Raw genomic sequence first — 10,685 nt, forward strand, 5'->3', positions numbered from 1 at the left:
ATAATTTGTAATTTACATGATTTTCTACAACAAAGACCAAGTGTGTAAGATACTATTAAAAAGATGATTGAAATAATGTTTTGCAAAGTCATCACTTTGGCTTATGTCTCAACTGAAAAAAAGTATGCATGTAACAGGTTAGCCAAGTCGAATTCCAAGAAATGAACAGTACATTGGATGTGATGTCATCACCTTCCAGAAATATTCTTAAATCCTATACAGTTTATAAGTTGTAACTTGTTTTAATATATTCCTTTTGAGAACTGACATAAAGATCTGTTTACAAATGCAACCTGTTTTGGGGCAGTATGGTGGCTCAGTGGTTAGTATTGCTACCTTACAGCTCCAGGGACTAGCGTTTGATTCCAGCCTTGGATACCAGATTCTATTAAGGGGTCTGTTATTGAGCTGGAAGGGCTTGGCGACATGAGGGAGAGGATTGAGGTGTGGATTTTGAGGGGAAGGAGGAAGAGGGTTTACTATCTAGTAGTCTGAACTCAATGAGCAAAGGGTACTTTATGAAGTTGTAATGCCCCCTTCTTCCCAAATGTTTAAAGACTGCCTGCTTCCCATCACCATGTTTTTGTGGGACAGGGATCAAATGAGCTTCTAACAACAGTTATTTGTATATACTTTAGTAGGCAGGCTGTTAATTTCTCCATGTTATGAGGGTTACCTACTCTCCATGTTATGAGGGTGGGATCAGGAGTTGGTGGAGTTCGGGTGATAGACTGAAAGAATTTTACACATCCAAAGACTCACCTGGTGGAGATGTATAATATCCAGTCCAATATTTCTCTTGTTTCAGTTGCTAGGTAAAAATATGGCCAATCTAAAATTTCTATTTTGATTTACGAAATAAGAATATTGTCAAAATCTGAACAAAGCTGCAACAGTTGAGTTATTTGTACTCAGATACAACTGATGCCTTTTCAGCTTATATTAAAATATTGATACAGTCAGAATCATAGAATCATACAGTATGGAAACTGACCCTTCTGTTCAACTCATCCACACTGCCCAAACATCCCAATTTGACCTAGTTCCATTTGAGCATTTGGCCCATATCCCTCTAAACCCTTCCTATTCATATACTCAATCTGATGCCTTTTAAATGTTGTAATTGTATCTGTCTCCACCACTTCTCTGGTAGCTCGTTCCATATATGCACCATCCTCTGCGTGAAAACATTACCTCTCAGGTCTTTTTCAACTCTTTCCACCTCACCTTAAACTATGATTTCTAGTTTTGAACTCAACCACCCTAGGAAAAAGACCTTAGCTATTCACCCTATCCATGCCCTTCATGATTTTATAAACCTCCATAAGGTCATCCCTCAGTCTCCAACACTCCAGGGAAAAAAGTCACCAGCCTAGTCAGCCTCTCCCTATAACTCAATCCCTCCAGTCCTGGCAACATCCTTGTAATTTTTTTTTTCTGCATCCTCTCAAATTTAACAAGATCTTTTCTGCAGAAGGCCCCAGCAATATCCATTGAGTTCAAGAACAGTACATAAATAATTTCATAAAAACATGAAGCAATTCAACGGTGATTACGTTCCATAATATATATGTTATTTAATATTATTTAAGAAGACATAACGTAATAGCAGGGTATTTTAGTCAATGTTCAAGTATCATGACAAGATACTGTGCTAGAAGCTTTAGTTCTTTCTGACACTAATTATATTGTAGCAGTACCTAATCCTGGGGAAAACTTAGTGCTCTTGGATTCATAGTTCTGATCAGCTCCCGGTGTCTATTAAAGTGTTAATTATACCATCTTATGAATCAGCTAATTTACAAGTATACTGCTGAACTATGTGCATTTCTAATTACAACATGCTTTATGGATTATATCCGTCATTAAAAATGCTGTATAAATTATAAGATATGAAACTGACTGTCAGGGAAATAGGAAAGGGTTTTTTTTGTAATGCTCCTTAAGAATCAAAACCTTGTCTTTATTCCAAAAAATTCTGTTCCGGTATTCCATCTCAGAAAATGATGGTTTGTTCTGTGATGGTCAAGTTTGTGTTAAGCTCTCCCTGATATTGTTCAGGAGTCTCACTCTTGCATGGAGGTCTCTGCCATTTTTGTTGCAAAGGAAAACAGTAAGCTAAGAAGGTGTGCGATTTGCTGACCTTTGTATTCTCTGAGCCCTCTTCTTGGTTAATTAAGCTTTTCGTTCTGCTCATCTCTTTCAATATCTTTGAAAGAGCCAGTCTCCCGGGGTCACAGCCAACAATTATCAGTGTTAATGTCCTTATCTTCCTATCTTGCTTTCAGCCATCCTTGTAACAGCAGTATCACCACTGAGGAGGTCATGACCTGAAGGCCATTCACTGTGCAAACAGTCTTTGCTTAAATAGTAAAATGCATCCATTGTAAAATGAATGGGTTATTTTGAGTATAATGGCTGTATCATTGTGTAGCATCTGTACAAACATATGTTTCTTTTAATCTCTCATGGGATGTGGGCATCTTTGGCTGAGCCAGCATTTATCACTCGCAACTAGTTGCCCTTGGGAAGATGGACTTGAATTACTGCAGTGCATGTTCTGTAGGTAGACCCATAATGTGATATATTTCCAAGTCAGAATAATGACTAGCTTGGAGACACACTTGCAGGTGGTGATGTTCACATGTATCTACTGCCTTTGTCCTTCTAGATGGAAGTGGCCATCGGTTTAGAAAGTGCTGACTTAAGGATCTTTTGTGAATTTCTACAGTGCATCTTGTAGATGACTCTGGACATCATCTGCAAATGGAGTGGATGATTATGGATTTGGTGCCAGTCAAGCAGGGTGCTTGACCCTAAATTGTGTCAAAGTTCTCAAGTATCATTGGAGATGCACCCATCCAGACAAATGGGAGTAATCTATCACATTCCTAACTTGTATCTTGTAGATAGTGAACAGGCTTTGAGAAGTCAGGAGGTGAGTTACTCACTGCAAGATTCTGACATATAACTGTTCTTGTAACATTTGTATTTATATGGCAAATCCAGTTCTTTTTTGTTGAATGGTCACCCTCAAGATATTCATAGCGTGATATTTATTAATGCTATTGCCATTGAATGTCGAGACATGATTGATAGATTGTCTCTTGTTGGAAAAGATATTGTTTGGCAATTGTGCTGAATGACTGTTACATGTCACTCTGCAGCCCAAGCCTGGACACTGTCAAGGTTTTGCTGTATTTCAACATAGACTGTTTCAGTATCTGAGGAGTTGCAAATGCTCCAAAGATTGTGCAATCATCGACCAACATTCCAGCTTCTGATGGAGGGAAGGTCATTGATGAAGCTGCTGAAAGTGATTGGGACAAGGACGCTACCTTGAGGAACTCCCACAGTGAAGTCCTGGAGCTGAGATGGCTGACATCCAACAACTGCACCAATCTTCCTTTGTGCCAGGTATGATTCCAATCAGCATAGAGTCTTTCCCTGATTCCCATTGACTCCAATTTTGTGCAGGCATCTTAATGCCAGACTTGGTCAAATGCAGCCTTGAACAAGGGCTATCATTCTCACCTCACATCTGGAATTCAGCTCTGTTATTCATGTTTTAAGCAAGGCTGTAATGAGGTCTGGATCTGGGTGATCCTGGCATTTACCAAATTGTGCATAAGTGAGCAATTTGTTGCTGAGCAACTGCTACTTGATAGCACTGTAGATAACATTTACTGATGATTGAGAATAGACTCGTGGGGCAATAAGTGGTTGGGTGGGATTTGTCCTCCTTTGAGTACAGAACATACCTGCCCATTTTCCACATTGCCTCGGTCGGATGGAGGGGCCTATGCTCCAGGAAATATGTGTGATACAATAATTGTTACTCTGTATAATTTGACTGGAGTGATTTTTTAAAAAAACTTTTTATTCATTCATTGGATGCGGATGCCACAGATGTACTGAGACAACTTGGTGCAGCTCACACAAATGTGGCCACCAGAATGATGGGAGCAATGTTTGGTACTTGCCCTCCCCCCCACCCCCCACCCAACTCTCTTTAACCTTCATATGGTCTTCTTTCAATTGCCAAACAAAGTGAAGAATGGGCTAAGTTGTTGCCTTGGCATTTGAGTGAAGAATGGGTCATGTACACCAATATTGGAACACCTCACACCTGATGACCACATTCTTACCTGCAATGTGGAGGATGCATCGCTCCCACACACTCAGTATTTGTTTGATTATGGCTACCCACTCCTTTCAGTGTACATCCCAGCCCCTCTGAACCAGACCCCCAGTACCTCAGCAGTCTGACCTATCAGTGAAAGGAACAAGGAATTGATCAGCCCAGTTTCCAATGAAAGGGTCATTGCTGTTACCTCAACGTACCTTGGCTCCTGAGGCCAGTTCAAACAGATCACTGATGCTAGATAGTCTGCACATCAACAGCAAATCTAAGCAGAAGACAGCAACATCATCCATGTAATAGAGGTGTTGATCTGACTGCATCCAATACCTGGGATAGTTACCTCTCTTTTGTCTACATCCTTTCAAATGGACTTGGTGAAAGGTTCTAACAGCTCTTGAGCAGGTCAGAGCATTGCTGGCTGAGTCAGCATTTATTGTCCATACCTAATTGCCCTTGAGAAGGTAGTTGTGAGCTGTCTTCTTGAACCACTGCAGTCCATGTGCTGTATCGATCCAAAGTGCTGTTGGCGAGCAAGTTCCATGATTTTGACCCAGAGACACTGGAGGAAACGTGATATATTTTCAAATTACAATGGTGATTGGCTTGGAGAGGAACTTGCAGGTTCCTTCCTGCAAGTTCCCTTCCAAACCAAGACAGGGGATATAGAGCAGCAAGGTCTATTGGAAAACTTTTGGATTCCCACCCATTAATTAAAACTGCACTAATGATGCTTATGTATCCAATTAAGGATTTTCTCCTCAGATGCATGTAGCACGTCATGTAGGTGTGTGCCACTTTGGCAAAGGCTGCCTCCCCACCAGGCAGTTGAGGCAAGTTTACACCCACTGTCCCACACATACTCATATCCCTGAGTAAAGCAAAGCCCTCAAAGATTGTCCTGCTGGGATCAGAAGAGATCTGGTTGGGTGAGTCTCCAATTACAGAGCAAATCTGAACTGATAGGTACTATGGACAGAATTTTATCATCCATATATGACAATGAAATGTTCACCAATATCTAATTTTCTTCCTCTCACCCGGCCACTTGAAGCTGATGGTTGAAATAGAGATATGCTGTCGTATATGTCCAACAGAGATGAATACAACTCAGCTGGTAAGCTGCTGCTGCCAGATGGTTTACTCTCCTTTACCACTTCCTCTGGCAATTCGTTCCAACACTCACCACCCCACTGACTGAAAATGTTGCCCCTCAGGTCTCTTTTAAATCTTTTCCCTCCTACTTTAAACCTTTAGTTTTAGCCTGCCCAACCCTTAGGAAAACACCTTGGCTATTCACCTTATTTATGCCCCTCACAATTTTATAAACATCTATGAGGTCACCCCTCAGCCTCCTATGCTCCAAAAAAACTCCCAGACTATCCAGCCTCTCCTTATATCTGAAGCCCTCTAGTCTCAGTAACATCATTGTAAACTTTTTCTGCACCCTTTCCAATTTTATAACATTTTTCTAAACCAGGGCAACCAGAATTGTACGCAGTATTCCAAATGTGGTCTTACCAATATCTTGGATAGCCACAACATGACATCCCAATTCCAATATTTTATTCTCTGACCAATGAAAGTAAAATATGCCAAACACCTTCTTCACCATTCTGTCTACATGTGATGCCACTTTGAAGGAACTATGTACCTGAACCCCTAGGTATCTCCATTCAACAACACTCCCCAGAGTCCTACCATTAACTGTGTAAACTTACCCTGGTTTGTCTTGCTAAAATGCAACACCTTGCACTTTTCAAAATTAAACTCCATCTGCCACTCCTCAGCCCATTGGCCCATCTGAACAAAATCGTGTTATACTCTTAGATAAACTTCTTCATACACAGCCAGTAGTAGGCAATAGTCTCACAACTAACTGGAGTGGTGCACGGGAAATCAAGCCCCACTATTTAAGGAGTCTCACAATCTATTCAAAGTGAAGAATCTACCTGATTGACAAATGAAGGTTAAAAGGTTCCTGTACATAACAGGGAAGTAGCTGTTTATTATGAACTATTATGCTTGAACCAATGGCAGTTTGGAAATAAGAATTGCTGATTTATAACTCTGCAAATTAATTCTCTCCCTTCTTAAAGTACCCATTTCACAAACGGAAAGACCACACAAAGACAGACAAGATATATACACGAAAAAGAAAACAAAACCAATAGCACCAGTCTGGACCACAGGAGTTAATGAGTTGTATCTTTCAGTTTATTCCAACTCTTTTAGTTCTTTGCTGTTGACTCAAGATTGTTTGCACAGTGATGTTAGCTTTCATTTACCAGTTGTAAATTTATACTTTCACTGTCTTTGAAAGCGTTTTATTTCTCCTTCAATAAGCATTTTATAGAGAAAAGTGATTGGCACACAGATATCAGATGGTGAAGGTTTTCTATGCATTCTAATAAAAGAGAGAGAGAGACAGTGATTTTCTGATACTTTCTTATTGCAGGGTGTGTGGTTCTCTGCTACATTGTTCCACACAAGCCATGGTCGCCTTAACAGGGACCAATCTGAATGTCGTTGTCTAACAGTTTTTCCTTCATTCCGAACCAACTGGATCCGTGATATCAACAACTGCTGTTGCTGTTCCACGGAAACACATTATCTATAACTCTTAGTGTGTTCCAGTAAACAAGAATTTTAAAACCGCAGCAACCTCTTTGCACAGTCTCCATGATTTAAAGCAGTATCTTCCTTTTTCAGTCTGTAGTCTAAAAATAAATGAAATTAAAAGGTACAATATTTAAAGTCGTTGGAAAAGAACACCAACTTGACATCAGTGGATTTAATCCTGAACGTTTGGGACACATGCAGGAAGTCTAGCCTGGAACTACAGACTCACCTGGCTTCAGCTATCTGGTATATATAATATATGCTACAGTTCATCTACAGGTTTACTGAAGACATTGGGTAACTCGGCATCTTTTAGTTTTTACGTCCAGAATTTGGACATAACATTCAGTCAGCTGTCAGCCCAGATCATTCAGCTGCATCAATGTTGTAACTGAAATCACCATCCAGGATAACCAGCCTTCACATTGTCAGTAGCCATGGGGGCTGCTAAAAAGTATCCAGTCACTTGGCATTTTTACCCAGGGAATCCAGGATTAATTAACTGGTGTGAAGCATTTTTGTACATTACATCTGCTGCAAGGAGACATATACTCACTACCTCCTCAACATCAGAGATACCAGGCCAGAGAAATATGAATCATTTCTTCATGACCAGTTCGATGATGCAAATGATCACTGTTGTGATCACCAGCTATAGGTGTTGAGGTGCAATATTGCATACTCCTGAAGAGAAAGGAGTTTGGGTTTAACCTTGGCTATGCATGTAGTTCAAGATTGAAGCACCTGGTGTGGTCGACATAATGTTTTGCATATTAGTGAAAGCAATCTTAATATCCATTTTCAAGCTTATTGCCATTGCCATTTGTCATTTATAGTTCCAGTCCTTGTCTGCTCCTACATCCCCGTAGTGATCACAAATTCTCTCTTCTTGTGATTGTTTAAGGAAATTGACTTGGTCTATCCTGTGTAAATTTCCAGGTGGAGTGATATTGATGGACTACATTCAAATATAGAAGCAAGGAGCAGCTGTAGTTATTCAACCTCTAGAACCTGCTCTGCTATTTAATAAAGTCGTGGCTATCCAATTATAATCATGAATCCACATTCCTACCTACCCCTTATAACCTTTCAACACTTTGCTTACTGAGAATCTAAAAAAACTGCCTTAAAAATATTCAAATGCACTGATTCATCCACCTTTTCAGGAAGAGAGTTCCTGATCCTCTGAGAAAACTTTCACATAAACTCTGTTGAAAACGGGTGATCCCTTATTTCGAAACAGTGAGCCCTATTACTATATTTTTGTGTAAGAGGAAACATCCTCTCCACATCCAACCTAACAAATCCTTCAAAATCTTATGTGTTTCAATCAAGAAGCCTTTTGCTCTTCTAAACTCCAGCTGATGCAATCCAAGCCTGTTTAACCTTTCACCAAGACAGGTATTCTTGGTATTAGTCTGATATGCCTTCACTGAACTGTTCTCAACACATTAACAAACTTACTTAAATAAAGTGACTGATACCACGCAGAATATTTCAGATATGGTCGTACCAGTGTCTTATACAGCTGAAACCTAGCCTTCATACATTTGTATTCAATTTCCCTTCCACTAAATGCTCACATTCTATTAGCTTTCCTAATTATTTGCTGTACCTGCATAGTAGTCTTTTAACAATTTATCCAGTATGACACTCAGATTCCACTGCACCTTGAAGCTCTGCAATCTCTCACCATTTAAATAATATGCTTCTTGTTTATCCTTCCTGTCCAAAATAGCCAATTTTCCATTTTATACTCCATCTCCCAGATCTTTGCCCATTCATTTAACCTATCTATGGCTTTTATAGCCTCCTTACGCCTTCCTCACGACTGAATTTCTCACCTACATTTGCATCAACAGCAAATTTGGCAATCATACCATCTATCCCTTCATCCAAGTCATTTAAATAAATTGTAAACAGTTGAAATCCCAGCACTGATCTTTATGGCAGATACACCCTGCCAACTTGAAAAAAGACCCACTTATGCCTACTCTGTGCTATCTGTCAGCCATTCAATCTTAAAACCATGCCAATATGTTATCTTAGACACCATGAGCTTTGATTCTCTGCAATAATCTTTGACGTAGCACTTTATCAACTGCCTTCTGGAAATAGTAAATAATCTAAATAGTAAATAATAAATAAATGGTAAATAAATAAATCTAAATCATAAATAATAAAAAATCTAAATAGTAAATCTAAATATTTACCTTCTGTAAATACATATACTAATTCCTGTCTATATACAGCGTGTTACTTCCTCAAAGTTCTCAAATTTATTATGTAATCAAGATTTCACCTTCACAAAACCAGATTGACCCTGCCTTATTACCTTGAACTTACGTAAATGCCACACTAATAACATCGATATTTTCGCATTGACAGATGTTAAGCTAACTGGTCTGTTGGTTCCTGCTTTCTGTCTCCTTCTCTTTTGAATTAAAAGAGTCATATTTCCTATCTTCTAATCTAATTGGGTTTTCCTCAAATCAAGTGAGTTTTGGAAGTAAAAACAATGTACTATCTCAGTGGCCACTTTTTTTAAGACATTACGATGAGGTCTGTCATAGCCCAGGTCTACAGCTCAAACAATTTACTCAGTATCACTTCTCTGGTGAGTGTAACATTCATGAGTTCCTCCATTAATTCTATTTCCTGATTTATAACTATTTGTGGCATGTTTTTCTATCCCTTGTAATGCTATAAGATTCATCTGCCAACTCCTTTTTTTCTTTGAACATGGATGTGGACATTAGTGACTAGGACAGTATTTATCTGACATGTCCTGGAGAAGGTGATGGTGGGCTAGATTGTTGAACTACTGCAATTCTTGGTGTGTACACCCACAGTGCTGTTCGGAAGGGAATTCTAGATATTGATTCAGGAAACAGATTGCTAATTCTCCAGATTCACTTTTGATTAGACCAATGCTCATTTTGTTAATTCTTCTTTTAAATTTTTATCAAAACTGTTACAGACTGTTTTTGTATTTCTGGCTCGCTTTCTCTTATATTCTGACTTTTCCCTCCTTTTTAATTTTTTTTTAGATTTGTGCCCAATATTCTGATCTAGGACCTAAAATTTTATGTTTTTCTTCAGGTTTGGTTCTACTTTTAAACTTTCCAGTTGCCACCACTGGTGGGTCCATGCCTTGGAATGCTTTTTACTCATTATTTTGAGTCTCTGTATTTTGAAAGGCCCCTTTAAATGTCTGCCAGTTCATCTCTACCGACCTATGCTTCAACCTAATTTTTCAATGCATTTTGGCCAGCTGTGCTTTCATGCCCACATAACTGTTCTTTCTTTAAAATGGTCTTAGAAGTATTCCTCTTTCCCTCAAACTAGATGTGAAATGCAAGCGGGTGACACAGCTGTCACTTTTGGTGCAAGTGGGGAAGAGACCAAAATGAGTGAATAGGCAGCACAGGGTGTTGGTGACTGGGATGGGTAACAGCAAGTGAGAAAAGATATTGCAAGCAGTAGCGAGAGTGGTAGAGCATGAGCCTTGGAAGGAAGTATGTGCAGTCGTAGAGATAAAGTGAGTGTGGAAGATGATGGCACTTATACTGTAGAGTGGAGAATGTTGTCAACCTTTTACCTATTTTGCCATGCGTTCCTCCAGATGGCTGAGACTGCACTGACCTGGGTAACAACCTCAGACCATCCTGGGGTAACGCTGGTGGCATACTAGTTAAGGTTGGTCACTGAGTTTTTGCATATGGACCAGTCCACTAACTCTAAGCAATGCCTCGGAAGCCCTTCAGTTTCCTCTGACCAACACTGCACTGCTTTCGGTATTGGCTCCTCATGCTTCAATTTCTGCTTCTGCTTTGACTGGAAATATTATGGAGATTATGTAAAGTGTTGAACTTCCCAATCATTTATGAAGTGGCCAAATTCTTCACACATGAACTAAGAG

General features: G+C 39.5%; 1 protein-coding gene across 1 annotated transcript in view; it reads left to right on the forward strand.

Moving 5' to 3' along the window:
* Positions 1-10,685, forward strand: part of LOC122556689 (G protein-regulated inducer of neurite outgrowth 3) — a 31,695-nt gene that overhangs the window by 3,530 nt on the left and 17,480 nt on the right. The window lies entirely within an intron of this gene.

This window comes from Chiloscyllium plagiosum, chromosome 14, assembly GCF_004010195.1.
Source record: "Chiloscyllium plagiosum isolate BGI_BamShark_2017 chromosome 14, ASM401019v2, whole genome shotgun sequence".
NCBI classification, from domain to species: domain Eukaryota; kingdom Metazoa; phylum Chordata; class Chondrichthyes; order Orectolobiformes; family Hemiscylliidae; genus Chiloscyllium; species Chiloscyllium plagiosum.